The sequence below is a fragment of the Pinus tabuliformis genome, chromosome 3_1 (assembly GCF_031772625.1).
Source record: "Pinus tabuliformis cultivar Carrire ecotype Pingquan chromosome 3_1, CPIR1, whole genome shotgun sequence".
Taxonomy (NCBI): Eukaryota; Viridiplantae; Streptophyta; class Pinopsida; order Pinales; family Pinaceae; genus Pinus; species Pinus tabuliformis.
In genome coordinates this window covers 303,125,293-303,141,724 of record NC_142301.1, presented here as the reverse complement: position 1 = coordinate 303,141,724, position 16,432 = coordinate 303,125,293, and positions in this window count along the sequence as shown.

The following is a 16,432-nucleotide window of genomic DNA, read 5'->3' as shown; positions in this document are numbered from 1 at the left end:
TGCCAGTTTCATAATGAACTGGCAATTGGAAATGTGTGAGGAAAGCCATGGCTAAAGAGTTAAAGTCATGGTAAGTACTTCGAGGAAGCTCAATGTACCACTTGGCTACAGCACCTATGAGGGTTCGTTGGAAAAGTCAAAGACGAATGGAATCGTCAACGTAAGAATTTGAAGAGAACCAGAGGTGATATGTCATCACATGGGCTTGAGGATCTTCTTTTGCTTTCCCATCGAATTTCAGACAATCACTCGGGATCTTGGACGGAACCGGAGGCTAGTATGGTGAATGAAGAATTGGATCATTCGTAAGGCAAGACACATCTGGCAACTCTAGTGTGGCCAAGAATGGAAATTGAGTATTAAAAGGCATTGGAGGTCGGTAAGCGGGTCCAAGCGGAGGAGCCCATCCCTATTGGTAAGGATTTTGGCCCCACAGTGGGGGATTTTGGCCATATGGCATTTGATTCTACCCCCATTGTGGGTTACCTTGGCCATAGGGAGGATTTTGACCTTGAATACCTTGGAACTGTCGAGCCATAGGTTGTTGATAAGAAACATATGGGTTAAGAGGCTGTTGAGTCTGGTGACCTTGTGTTACCGGGAAAACTAGTGTCTATTCAAAACTACTAGTCCCACTAAGACGGGTAGCTATCTTAGAAACAAACAAACTAAAGTCACTTGTGCTTTCCTTTACGAGAGATAGATGAGAAAGAAGCAGAGAGTACCAACCTCAGTCTTTCACTTGGCTCCTTGCTTGTTTCCCTTCCCCTTCGACAGAATCTCGCCACTGCTTCCTTACTTGTCCTACTTCAAAGAGCACCTATAGAACAACATCAACATAATACCATCAAATCATAGAGATCTATCACTGTAAACAATATAGGTTCAGACATATATTGACCATACAAATGCATATATCAACACAATATTCGGAGATACACAAGAATATGGAGGAAAACTCAAATAGCTTTATTGATAAAAGTAGTAGAAGAGAGGATTACAACCACTTGGTCTGACCCAGAACCATACTCCCAGCTTGAAAGCCCACTTCACCTCATACAAAGCAAGATCACCCAACAATGTCTTCAAAGAGAAACCAACAACACTTCTTTGCAAATTACCAAATTCCAACCTCTGGATCTCTGGGATGAGGGATCCATATATAGATATTTGCAGGGGGTTGAGTCACCTTATGGGATTTTGATTAGTGTCATCTCTCTGATAGTTCTTGGTTCCACTTGGAGATTTCATGATCTCTTACTCATCCTTGGGCGAATTCAGGGAGGCAAGTATCAAATGAGTAGCTTCTAGAAGATTCTCAGGGTTTCCACCTAGAAAACTGCTTGTGCCATTTGTCTGCTCTCACTCATCTCACCCTACAAAAGGGCTTTCCAGTATGCATCACACTTTTTGCATGTGGCAGGTGAGATGCATCGCACCCTTAGCACTGGGCAATCTGTATGGTCCTGCTTTGACCAGTTCTGAGTGGTTTTTCATGGAGAACTTCTAGGAGATGATGTAATTAGCTGACCTTGCTCCTTTAGGGTATGAAACAACACTTTTAGGGACTTAGAAGCCCTTGGTTTATGGACATATGTGATTTGGGTTGAAGTGCCCAAATATGTCTATAACAATTGCCCCCTAAAGCATGAGGTCGTAAATCTTTTAATGTCGGGTGAATTGCTTTATAATGAGGATCCGAGGTTTTTCGAACTGGAAGGTGACCTGTAATAAGATACAATACAATACATTATCTTCATAATATTTTCATGATCTAGCTGAGGCGGGCATTCCCATGCTCATCTTGATAAATTCATTTTCATGTACATAGGACAGACAACCGTCTGTGTGCAGACTGATGATACTGGTAGAGCCATCATCCCTTAGTTTGGATGATTATCTATGCAGCAATGATGTACATTTGATGTCTTTATTTTCCTGAATATATTGCAGCTCGGATGGATGAAACTAGATCCAGGGTCTTCAAAACTCGTTCAATCTTCGCCCGAAAGTACAAGTCGATCCATGTGAAAAGATTTTCTGATGTCGAACATGGAAGGACATCGCCTGATTACCAGCCGATGATGTAAGCTGTTAATAGGCGCGAGAGGAATCACCGATGATGATGATGACCCTCAAGGTACTGCAGTAGAATTCACGTGGTGTGAATACATGAGTTGATGTCGAACACCACGCAAAATCTTTCGGTCGAAGGCCATTAATGTAGACCTGTCGCCGGAAGTGAGAAACTTTCCATTGAGGCATGCAAGCTTCAAAGTACTGAAAGGGTTGTTCCCAGGTCAGCTTCTTGGATAATGAGCTAATGTCGACAAGAAGTGACCCGTCGTAGGAGGGCATTGATGGATCCCACATCTACGACATGGAACAAAGCAAATGATTTTGTAGAGGTGAAAATGATATGATGATACAAGGTTCAGGGTGGCGGTCATGAAAGAATGAAGCGTGAAGGTATTGCAGCGGATGAGACACAAGCTAGGTGGGTGAATTCTCTGAGCGACTTCTCTTGAAAATATCGGCGACACTGAAATGGATTGGTAGCGTTAACCCCAAAAGTGGATGGTACGGTGGACCAATGGTGATATGACCGGTGAACGGAATAACCCAACCTGACTCAATCATGGTGATGGAGTGAAAGTGTCATCTTCAAGAGCGACCTGCTACCAATAAAGTTTCTTCAAGTTTTCTTCCCAATTTTCCCCAGTCATTTCTGACCAATACCTCTTTATTTTTGTCAAGCTTGAGGAGGATAACATATTCATGTTCTATAATTTTCCCTTCGGGAAAACCCATCGCTATGTTTTAACGAGCCTAGCGACAGTGAAACTCGCTCTTATCTGAATGGACAAGTTTGTTGCTATTGTTTTAACGAGTTTAACGACAAGGATAACACGGTCCTTTTCAATTTTACAGAGTTTGAAAAGAGACAGAAAGGAAACTCCAATATTCCTTTTTCGTAGTATAATCCCTTAAGTCCGAAAAAGTATAAAACAATGCGAAAGGAATGAGTTTTCAATAGTTTTAATGAGCCGAATCATATTTGTATACGCTACTTCAGTTAGTAAATACCGCATATGTACGCAACTTTAGTTAAGGAAACAAGCATATATGAGCAGACTTGTAATTTAAATTATTCTTCAGATGTTGATCATTAATCTATGCATCAAACCATATGAACAGTAACCGGGAATAGTAAAAAAGAGCAGGAAAACACACATAAGAACACAAGATATAAGGTGGAAACCCAATGTGAGTGAAAACCACCTGCTGCAATTCATCTCTATCTTCTTTCAATTAGAAACTTATTTTTACAATGTTTCTATACTAGTGCGGTCTTATACCAGTACGTAGGCTACTACCTACAGAAGGCTACAACCTTCTCTCATTCTCCAGCTTCTCCTGGAAGGGAACTACAACCCCCTTAGCTCTTGTACTAGCTGAGGTACTAGTACGTAGGTGCTGACCTACAGAAGGCTACAACCTTCTCTTTTCTTCCAGGGACCTCGTTTCATAAATTTTCAAACTGGATCCATGTATATCAATCAAACATCAAGTATATCTGCATTAACCAAACTCCTTTGTACAAACAAATACTGAATCAACCAATAACTTCTCAGAATTTTGTAACCAGAAAACAGTACCAGTAACCAAACTCCAATCCTGAACTCAGAATACTGCAGAAATAAACAGAAGCAGCTAAAGCATATTTCATGAGATATACGCTACTTCAATATATAGAACCTGCGTGCATACACTTCTGTATCAAGGCTATCCAGCGTATACGCTGTTTTATGTTAGCGAACTAGCGTGTATACGCGCCTCTGCTGCACTGAACCTACGTACAAATCTATAAAAGATAATTTATCTTTTTACTTATTCAGACATTAGTTATACCTAGATTATCATATTTATAGATCACGTCATCCGTCAAACAGAGCAAATATTTCACAAAGATACTTCTCTTCAAACCACCTTAAGATCTTGACCCATCAATAGAACTTATCCTTCTCCTTGCACTTAGGTTCCTCCTTGATTCAGATCTAGTTATGCACCATAACCCAATGACAGTATTCTCGATCTTGCTCTTCATAAGATATTCAATGCTTTAGTTGATCACTTGCCAAATGATCTCCTTCCATTTTTATAGACTTAGGCCTTACTCACACCATCGTCAAAAACCATAGAGATCTAATACTAGGGACTCAATACCTGGGTTCAACACTTTGGATGCAATACCAAGGACCAAAACCATAGGTTCAAATATGACGGACTAAATACCATGGACCAACCATAAGTTTTCCCACATGTACGTGCTTTTCTTTGCATGAAAGTGCGTGCATACGTATACGCACCTTTTGATCGGTACACCCATGTGTATACACGATTTTGTTAAGATGAACCTGCGTATACCTCATTTTCTTTCATTCTGAGAGCCTGAACTATGATCTGCCCTTTGAGTGAGTTGCCATCAAGGACAACACCTGTGCCATAGTGCCAAACCTGTGCCATAATGCCAACAATCTCCCCCTTTGGACTTGATGGCAACCCCAAGTCACTCAAAAACATTCTCCCCCTTTGACATCAAGGGCAAAGGGTTATGCTCCCCCTGAATACATGCTGAATCCTCTACTCTGATATGCTGTCCAAGCTCCCCCTGACAGTAGGCAAGGTCTACAAGAAGATGATCTACACAAGAAACATGACTTTATACATTATAAAAGACCTTCCTATCACCAAAGACTCATACATACATCCATCTCCCAACCAATTGCGGGTACACCAGAAGTTTACACATGAAAAATAAGTACATTACATCATTCATCCCAGGCATAGTGGGGAAACCAAAATAGGCTGTTACATGACCTTGATAAGAAAAGATATACATGACATAGAGATGAAATATCTATAACAATTCTATGAAAGTAATCCACAGCATCTATCAATCATCATTCAAATTAGTAACCATAATCTCCCACTCCACCTGAAACCAAAACAGCTGTGAATGTAAACCAAGATCTTCTAAGATAATGCCAACAATGCATTATTAGAAGAATATATGCTCCCCCTGAACCTGTGCCAGATAGTCTCTGCCAGACCTATATCAGACTCTTTCCAACCTAAGTTTGACCACACTGCTTTCCTTCAAACAATCATATACGCGACTGTATTCACATAAACCAATGTATGTACGCGGATCCTCCTCATTAAACTCGCATACAACCACTTTTCTCTGGAATAGACAAGTTTCAACAACAAGATGATGCATCAACTACTCCCAGCTTCTGTCTGAGGTATTCAAATGTCTCCCTGGGCAGTGGTTTGGTGAGTATATCAACAACCTGTTCCTTAGAGGGAACATACTCCAACTTGACCTTTTTTTCAAGCACTTGTTCTTGGAGAAAATGATATTTGATAGGTATGTGCTTGGTCTTTGAATGCATGATTGGATTTTTTGAAATGCTGATTGCACTTGTATTATCACATAGAATGGGGATAGGTGGAGTACAAGTGATTTGCATGTCTTGTAATGTTTGCATCATCCAGAGGATTTGTGTGCAACAAGATGCAACAGCTACATATTCTGCTTCAGCTATAGATAATGCAATTGAACTCTGTTTCTTGCTGAACCAAGATACTAACCTAGGACCCATGAAGAATGCACCACCACTAGTGCTTTTTCTATCATCCACACTTCCTGCCCAATCTGCATCTATATATGCATGAAGTGTGAGATCTGTACTTCTAGGATACCATAAGCCATAGTTTTGAGTTCCTTGAAGATACTTAAAAATTATCTTAACTACCCGAAGATGAGTTTCCTTTGGATTTGCCTGAAACCTTCCAACTATTCCCACTGCATGCATAATATCTGGTCGGGTACCTGTTAGATAGAGAAAACTACCAATCATGGATCTATAGGTTGGTTGATGCACTGTTGCTGATTCATCATTTGTGCTGAGGCTACATCCTGTTACCATAGGGGTACATACTGGTTTCGAATCCTCCATCCCATATTTCTTCAAGATCTGCTTGAGATACTTGGTTTGTGATAGAAAAATGCCATCTTTGTTTTGTTGGACTTGTAAACCAAGAAAATATGTGAGCTCACCAAGCACGAACATTCAAAATTCTTTTTGCATTACCAAGGCAAAATTTTGACTCATGTCTTCTTCATTGCTACCAAAGATGATATCATCAACATACACAACAAGTATTAGCAACTTATCATTGTCAACTTTTATATATAGATTTCTATCTGTGGAACCTTTTGTAAAACCTTGTTGATGGAGGAACTTATCCAAGCGATAATACCAAGCCCTTGGAGCCTGTTTAAGGCCATAGAGAGCCTTTTTGAGTCTACATACAAGCTTTGGATAATTTCCAAGGATAAACCCATCTGGTTGCTCAATATACACTTCTTCATCCAAGTATCCATTTAGAAAAGCAGACTTCACGTCCATTTGAAATACTTTGAACTTCTGAAAGCTAGAAAGAGCAAGGAACATCCTTATGGCCTCAAGTATGGCAACTGGTGCAAAATTTTCTTCAAAGTCTATGCCTTCCTGTTGAGCATACCCTTTACAAACAAGTCTGGCCTTGTTCCTAATCACATCTCCATTTTCATTTAGCTTATTTTTGAATATCCATTTTGTTCCTATGACATTCTTATCTTTTGGTCTAGGAACCAACTCCCAAGTGTTATTCTTTTCAATCTGCTCAAGTTCTTCCTCCATGGCCTTTACCCAGCATTCATCTTTGCATGCCTCTCTTACATTTTGTGGTTCAGTGGAGGAGAGTAATGCTAGATAACTTGAAGCTTCTGAAATGGTTCTTCTTGTTTGTACACCTGCCTCCTTTTGCCCCAAAATTTGAGTTTCTGCATTATTCTTCTAAACGTACCTAGATGGAGTATTTTCTTCTATCCTTATTTGTTCTTATGGTGCCTCATGGGTTTCTTCTTCATCATGATTCTGATTTGTTGTAGAAGGATAGTCCTCATCATCTTCGAACTCTTCAGATTTTACTTGCCTTGGAATGTTTCCTTCTTCATCAACCACTACATCAATACTTTCAACAATTTTTCCAAGTCTTTTATTGTAACACTTATATGCTTTGCTGTGGGGAGAGTAACCAAGGAGAATGCCTTCATCTGCTCTAGGTTCAAACTTGCCAAGGTTTTCATCAGCCTTTTTGATGTAGCATTTGCTCCCAAAAATTTTGAAGTATTTTACCGTGGGAGTCTTACCATACCAAAGTTTGTGAGGAGTCTGAGTGTTGTTTACCCGGATATTTGTCTTGTTGAGAATAGTAACTGCAACAAATGCGACTTCACCCCAGAAGGTTGCGGAAGTTCCAGACTCATCAAGCATAGCACGAGGTATTTGTTGAACCGTTCTATTCATCCTTTCCACTACACCATTTTGCTGAGGAGTCCTTGCAGTAGAGAATTCCCTTCTTATTCCATGTTCTTCACAAAAATCAAAAAACTCATTTGAGGTAAATTCCCCACCTCTATCAGACCTAAGGCATTTGATTTTGTGATCTGATTCGTTTTCAACTAAGGCTTTGAATGCATTGAAATCTTTGAAAGCTTCGTCTTTATGCTTCATAAGTCCTAACCAACACATCCTGGAAAAGTCATCAATGAACAATATAAAGTATTCTTCTCCTCGAGGTGACCTTTTCCTAGATGGTCCACATACATCAGTATGGACAAGTTCAAGTGGCCTGCTAGCTAATCCTTCCTTTTCTGGGAAATTAGTTTTGGTTTGCTTACCAAACTGACATGATTTGCATATTGTATTGTCTAGAATTCTGATGTCAGGGAGATCATGAACCTCCTGATATTTACATGCTTTCCTTATCTGAGAGAAGCTTAGATGCCCAATCTTCTATGCCATAGCTAGTGTTCATCGTTCTTGCTAAGATAGCATTGTTGTTATCCTCCCTTGAGTATGTATAAATTATTTGGAGTTCTTATGCCTTTGATCACTGTTTCTCTTGTATCAAGCTCACGAACAATACATCCATTTGATCAAAATATTACCTCATTTCCTTGATCACACATTTGACTGACACTTAACAGATTATGCTTTAAGCCATCAACATACATAACATTCCCAGCTTTGACCTTTTCTTTCAAAATAATTGAACCTTTACCTTTTATGAATGCAGGGGTGTCATTTCCAAATGAGACCTTCTTTTCCTTTTCTAAGGCACTATATGATTGAAGTTTTTCTTTATCACCTGTCATATGTTTCAAGCATCCACTGTTGATGTACCACTGATTTTCATGTCCTTCCGCATATAAGGCTATACCACATCTTTCTGTTTGCAGTTCTTTCTTCCTCCATGTTTTGGGGCTCAATGAAGCTTGGTCCTTTTAAGTTGTTTGTCGAAACCTACTCCTACATTCAGAATCTTCATGACCAAAGTTGTTACAGATAGAACATTCTATTTCATTTTGAAGAGCAGAAAAGTTGTTGTAGGTTCTTTTCATGATTCCAGTCACATTCCTTTGATTTCGTGCTTCTCTGGTCATGATGGTCTTGTAGGCAATGCATTGAGCTGCTTTATGTCCAAAGTTATGACAAGAGAAACATTGGCCATTGAAGAAATTCCTGCGATCATCAAACCTTCCATTGTAATAGCCATTCATTCTTGAGGTAAATTGAGAATGATTTACCTGTGGTTGGTTGTAGCTTTTGTTCATCCTTGAAGTAGATTGCCATCGATTTACTTGGTGATTTATGTTCATTCTTGAATTAAATTTTCCCTGATTTACCTGGTGATCTCCATTGGGTCTTTGCTGTCTATTGTCAACATGTTCACTTCTCCTTGCAGCTTCAAGATAACTTTTGGAGGTAGATGGCTTCTGTGCTTGAGATGTTTCTTTAGTATACCCAAGACCTGTCTCGATTAGAGGAGAACACTGCACTTTGACAATATCATCTAAAGTTTCAAATCCTTTAACAAATCTAAGATTAAGAGCTTTCGTTTTCTCAATGTCCTTTCTAAGCCCCACAATTTCACATTCTAACTTTTCATTGTGTTTCTCCATTTCAGCAAGTTGGAATGTCAGTGTATCTATAATCATATTTTTCTCTTCTAAGCAAATTTTAAGTTTAGAAATTTCTTCATCTATAGCATCCAAGAAATCATCATCTTCAAAAGCCATCAAAAGTTTATAATAATTACCTTGTTCATCTTCATCGCTATTTGAAAGTCCATCACTATCTTCATGTGTGTAATAGCTCTTCTTACTTACATTCTGTTTTCTGTTCCATCTAAATTGTTCCTTACCTTTGTCAAGCTTATCTTTATGAGGACACTTGGCAGCATAGTGACCGACTCTTCCACAAGCAAAACATTTGAAAGGTAACTTACCTCTGAATCTTCCAGAACCCCGTTGAAGGTTCTTGACAAAATTTGACTCTTCCTCTTCTTCCGACATATGTCCTGAGTCATTGTAATCTCCTTTTCACGAGGCTTTGAATGTGGCTTCTCTCTTGTCTGATGGTCCCCCTTTTCTCATTTCGTAAGCGGTTAGGATTCCGTGTAGCTGTGACATGGTAAGGCTCTATAGATTTTGTTTTTCTTCTATGGCGGAAACTTTTGATTCAAACTTAGAAGACAAAGATCTTAGAACCTTTTCAACCAAAACAACTTCTTTTATTTCTTCACCCAAATTTTTCATACAATTAACAATCTCATCTATACGTAGGAAATAGTTAGCTACACTTTCATCATTGTACATTCTAAGATTTTCATATTGAATTCTGAGAGTTTGTTGTTTTTCTCGTTTTACTTGTTCATCTCCTTCATAGCTCAGAACGATCTTGTCCCATATTGCTTTTGCGGTTTTGAGCTGCATAACCTTGACAAATTCTGATTGAGATAGGCTCCCTAATAGAGTATTGACAGCCTTTGCATTTGTTTCATACTACATCTTACCAGCCGTATCTGTAGGAGTTGTTGATGGAAAAGTGTATCCTATTTCCACAATATCCCAAACTTTTGTACCAAGAGATTGAAGATAGGAAGTGATTCTTACCTTCCAATAGACGAAGTTGCTTCCATCAAAAATTGGTGGCCTGATTGATGCTTCTTTTTTGTAGTTGCTCATGATGATAGATCTTCCTTCAAGAGATCAAGCTTCTTCTTAAGGACCTGCTCTGATCCCAATTGCTGGAAATAATACTAAGAGAGGGGGGTGAATCAGTATTATCAGGTCAATTATTTTTCATTTCACAATCAGATTTGTATACGCTACTTCAATTAGTAAATACCACGTATGTACGCAACTTCAGTTAAGGAAACAAGCGTATATGAGCAGACTTGTAATTTAAATTATTCTTCAGATGTTGATCATTAATCTGTGCATCAAACCATATGAACAGTAACCAGGAACAGTAAAACAGAACAGGAAATCACACATAAGAACACAAGATATAAGGTGGAAACCCAATGTGGGTGAAAACCACCTGCTGCAATTCGTCTCTATCTTCTTTCAATTAGAAACTTCTTTTTACAATGTTTCTGTACTAGTGCAGTCTTATACCAGTACGCAGGCTGCTACCTACAGAAGGCTACAACCTTCTCTCATTCTCCAGCTTCTCCTGGAAGGGAGCTACAACCCCCTTAGCTCTTGTACTAGCTGAGGTACTAGTACGTAGGTGCTGACCTACAGAAGGCTACAACCTTCTCTTTTCTTCCAGGGACCTCGTTTCATAAATTTTCAGACTGGATCCATGTATATCAATCAAACATCAAGTATATCTACATTAACCAAACTCCTTTGTACAAACAAATACTGAATCAACCAATAACTTCTCAGAATGTTGTAACCAGAAAATAGTACCAGTAACCAAACTCCAATCCTGAACCCAGAATACTGCAGCAATAAACAGAAGCAGCTAAAACATATTTCATGAGATATACGCTACTTCAATATATAGAACCTGCGTGCATACGCTTCTGTATCAAGGCTATCCAGCATATACGCTGTTTTACATTAGCGAACTAGCATGTATACGTGCCTCTGCTGCATTGAAACTACGTACAGATCTATAAAAGACAATTTATCTTTTTACTTATTCAGACATTAATTATACCTAGATTATCATATTTATAGATCACGTCATGCGTCAAACAGATCAAAGATTTCACAAAGATACTTCTCTTCAAACCGCCTTAAGGTTTTGACCCATCAATAGAACTTATCCTTCTCCTTGTGCTCAGGTTCCTCCTTGATTCAGATCTAGTTATGCACCATAACCCAATGATAGTATTCTCAATCTTGCTCCTCATAAGATATTCAATGCTTCAGTTGATCACTTGCCAAATGATCTCCTTCCCTTTTTATAGAGTTAGGCCTTACTCACACCATGGTCAAAAACCATAGAGATCCAATACTAGGGAATCAATACCTGGGTTCAACACTTTGGATGCAATACCAAGGACCAAAACCATAGGTTCAAATATGACGGACTAAATACCATGGACCAACCATAAGTTTTCCCACATGTACACGCTTTTCTTTTGCATGAAAGTGCGTGCATATGTATACACACCTTTTGATCGGTACACCCGCGTGTATACGTGATTTTGTTAAGATGAACTTGTGTATACCTCATTTTATTTCATTTTGAGAGCCTCAACTGTGATCTGCCCTTTGAGTGAGTTGCCATCAAGAACAACACCTATGCCATAGTGCCAAAACTATGCCATAATGCCAACAACAGTCGACTGGTTCCTTTGTTGAAGCCTGTCAGATTTTGTATCTCAGGCAAAAGCGATGGAGAACCAAGCGCTTTCCAAGCAGTTGAGGAAAGGATACTCACAGAAGCCCCTTCATCTATGATGGTACCAACCATGACCATTCTGTAAGTTTTCACTATGATTCAGAATGGTACATTAGATGGTAAACGGGGTCTTCCTAGTAGATTCCAATTGAAGGAGACAACTAGGTTGCTTGGAGGTGGGACCGAATAAACGGCCGGATACATCTCTGACAAACTTCCTTCCTGCGTTAAAGGAATGGGTAAATTTCCCCCATGTTCATCGAAGTCTGTGTTTACGAAAAGAATTTGAATGGTGTCGTTCTCATTCTCTTTGGTGACTGTATCATCTGAAGGTAAATCCTCTGAAGAAAAGATGGGGTCGACTGCCGTATCGACCTGTTGAATTTGGTCCGATGTGGACTCAGAGGATTTATCTTCAATGATAGGTGCTTCGACCAACAAAAAAGGTGTGTCAGTCAGATTTTCAACTAGCAATGGACTCGGAAAGAGTTTCTTGTATCCAGGATGGAGTCGCTGCAGTGACGTAGGATGGTTATCTAAGACTCTTTTAGCTTCGTCTAGGAAGGGACAACGGTGGAGGGCATGATCGCCTTCACATAGTCTGTAAGGAAATTTAGATGTTCCTTTCTGTCCAGTGACCTCGTTTTCACTATTTGACGGTGTACTCTTAACATGATCGTCAGAGGTTGACGACACCGGATTGTGCAAGTGGGGAGACCAGTCCCTTAAGATCTGTGGGATGCAAGGACAATCTCGATGATAGTGGTCCCCTTTGCAGATGACACATGGAGATTTAGGTCTGGATGGTGCAGTGTGTGGATTTTCGCTAGATGATGCACGTTTGCCCTTTTTTGCTGTTGGCTCCTTCTTATTCTTCTTCCCTTTCTTCTTCTTCTTAGTTACTTGGTTTTTAGTTTTACTATCTTCACCAAGCAAAGAGGAAGAAGGAGAAGGAGAAACAAACGATGTAGAAGGTTGGGGGGTAACTCTAGTATGATCTAGTTGCTGATTTGATTCCTCAGGAATCACAGTGCTTTGAACGACAGAGGTCGAGAAAAGCCATACCGGCAGGCCAATTTTCAGTCTTGGAAGGAACAATGTGGCCATATGAGGTGCACCAACATCTCCCCAACAGGAGAAAGGACTAGGATTCCCCCCAAGGGGAAATCCTTGGTTGGTGGACTCCATTTTCTCAACTTAAGATCAATGAGGGAACAATGACGTTATTCCGATTAAAATAAATTTTAGACGCTTTGACACAACTTGCTTTTTCAATCTTTAAGAGTCGAGAAAAAGCTAAAGATGACTTTAGTCACCTTCGATTTTTAATGAGCCTGAATTGACAAGTGCTCAGATGGACCTTTTCCTTTAAGGAGTCTAAAAAGGAATGAAAGAGACTACTCTAGAAATCTAGACAGAGGGATTACCAAACCAATCGCAAAACTGCAGAATAATTTTTACGGTATGGCAATCAATCTTCCCGAATGCTGTGTTCAGTGCATTGCGATCGATAAGGTGGCAGACACGGCTTCCTAAGGATAAAAGATAAGCCTATTGTGGTCTCCCAATATATACTCGATGGTATGTTGGAGCACAAGTCTGTACTGGCACTTGTCGTCTCAAAGAGGAGGAATCACCCAACCTACGATGAAAGCAATAGTTACCAGGCTTTATGATGCCGGAATACGTCTCTAGCCTAGACTTCTAGATGTTGTGCGTTCGGTTCCAAATCATTTTTATGTTCATTGAATTTATTTTACAGTTGATCTTTCTTAAGAAGTTTGCCTTTAAGGTTCACCACGTGATGTAGATATACAACTCCTAAATATGCAATCTAAGATGATAAACAGTCATTTGCTCTTCTTTTTGCAATGAAAATCCTAGCTACTAAGGAAAGAGAAACGAAATCCTTTCGACATAAAGTAGAGAGCACACACTAGATGCACTGTCCTAAATCAAAATCAACAAGCAATCTAAATGCAAATGCACATGCATGTATTTGTTTTCCGCTTTCTTAATGTGTGAATGACAAAAAGAATGCTAAGTACAAATCTGAATTATATCTTCTTTCAAAGCGACAGTACTAACGATTTTCTTTTCAAAAAACGAAAAGGAGACAAGATGACACTTTGTGATTTTGAATTGAAAACTACTTTCGACACTTGAAATACTATTAATTCAGATCAAATACAAGAGTAACAGTGTAATCGACTATCAAAAAGAGAAGGATTCTTTTCCTTGACTGAAAACGACACTTGCGACACTTTCAAATCAAAAGACGACAGTCTGATTAAGCTACCATTTTGTAAATGAGAACTGTGAATGGCAAAAAATACATAAAAAACATTCACAAATCTTTGTACAATGGAGGCTAGATGATGCAAAGGAAGGGGGTTTCAATAGTGGTCTACTGATCACAAACAACAAAACTCCTGAATAAAGCTGAAGACAGTGAAGAAAAAACCAAAATATGGAGGCAGAAACAGTATTATCTTATCATCGCACCTGTAACACAGGGAAATAGGGATGTATCTCACCTACTGCACATGGGAGGTGCAATGCATCTAGACTGCCAAGAAGAGAAGGTGCGATGGTCCAAGGACGAGACTTTAACTTGGTTTTTGGTCATAGTTTGCAGCTTAGTTCAGGGATTTAGGCCGAGCTAATGATAGTCAGTAAATGAAAAGTATAGGGGCTGATCTAATGAGGTTACTTGAGCTACCTCTAGGGCACTTAGGATGTTTGCAAGTCAATTGTTTAGTTCATAAACAAACCTGGAGATTGATTGAATCAGCGTTGATCTACTTTGCACTTGCATAGAAAATGCAGTTCGAAGGCTAGCTGGCTTAACTTTAGGCTCCATATGTGGTTTATGAATCAAACAAATAGAGACAAGCAATCAAACTAATTCGTCCCCAGCAGTTTCCATTTTGTTACTGGGAAAACTAGTGTCTATTCCGAACTACTAGTCCCATTAAGACGGGTAGCTATCTTAGAAACAAACAAACTAAAGTCACTTGTGCTCTCCTTTATGAGAGATAGATGAGAAAGAAGCAGAGAGTACCAACCTCAGTCTTTTGCTTGGCTCCTTGCTTGTTTCCTTTCCCCTTCGACAGAATCTCGCCACTGCTTCCTTACTTGTCCTGCTTCAAAGAGCACCTGTAGAACCACAGCAGCATAATACCATCAAAACATAGAGATCTATCACTATAAATGATATAGGGTCAGATATATATTAACCATACAAATGCATATATCAACACAATATTCGGAGATACACAAGAATATGGAGGAAAACTAAAATAGATTTATTGATAAAAGTAGTAGAAGAGAGGATTATAACCACTTTGTCTGACCCAATGCCATCCTCCCAGCTTGAAAGCCCTCTTCACCTCATACAAAGCAAGATCACCCAACAATGTCTTCAAAGAGAAACCAACAACACTTCTTTGCAAATTACCAAATTCCAACCTCTGGATCTCTGGGATGAGGGATCCATAAATAGATATTTGCAGGGAGGTTAGTCAGCTTCTGGGATTTTGATTAGTGTCATCTCTCTGATATTTCTTAGTTCCACTTGGAGATTTCATGATCTCTTACTCATCCTTGGGCAAATTCAGGGAGGCAAGTATCAAATGAGCAGCTTCTAGAAGATTCTTAGGGTTTTCACCTAGCAAACTGCTTGTGCCATTTGTCTGCTCTCACTCATCGCACCCTACAGAAGGGCTTTCCAGTATGCATCGCACTTTTTGCATGTGGCAGGTGAGATGCATCGCACCATTAGCACTGGGCAGTTTGTATGGTCCTGCTTTGACCAGTTCTGAGTGGTTTTTCATGGAGAACTTCTGGGATATGGTGTAATCAACTGACCTTGCTCCTTTAGGGTATGAAACAACACTTTTAGGGACTTATAAGCCCTTGGTTTATGGACATATGTGATTGGGGTTGCAGTGCCCAAATATGTCTATAACACCTTGGACATATGGGTATTGTACCTGTTGTCCCTAAACATACGGGTGGGGAACCTGTTGCCCCTGAACAATAGGATTTTGGACCTAGTGCCCTTGGGCATAAGGATTATACACTTGTTGCCCTTGGACATAGGGATTATGTACTTGTTACCCTTGACCAAAAGGATTCTGTACCTATTGACCTAGGACATTAGGGTTCTATACCTACTGCCTTTGGCCAAAAGGATTATAGACCTATTGACCTAGGATAGGATTTTGGGCCTACTGCTGCAGGACTTGACCCTGGCCTTGCCCTTGCAAGGGTTGACCCTGCTGATATTTATATAAGGGTTACTGCTACCCGGGTTGGTTTTGCTACGACAAGGGTTGGTCTTGCGGCTGCAAAATCTATCCCTGGGGCTACTGAGGTTGGCCCTGCGAGGACATGGGCTAGGAGGTTAGTGGAGCATACTACATCTGCTGTTGCACGATTTGGTGCAACGGTAATAGACAAATTGTAATTCAACCTACTTACCTATGATAATAGACGAATTGTAATTCAACCTACTTAAGAAGTCAAGAAACATTAAGCCATGAACATGTAAGATGACACATCATGTAGGAAATCAATTGATAGTTGCATATATATTGAGTCAAGAA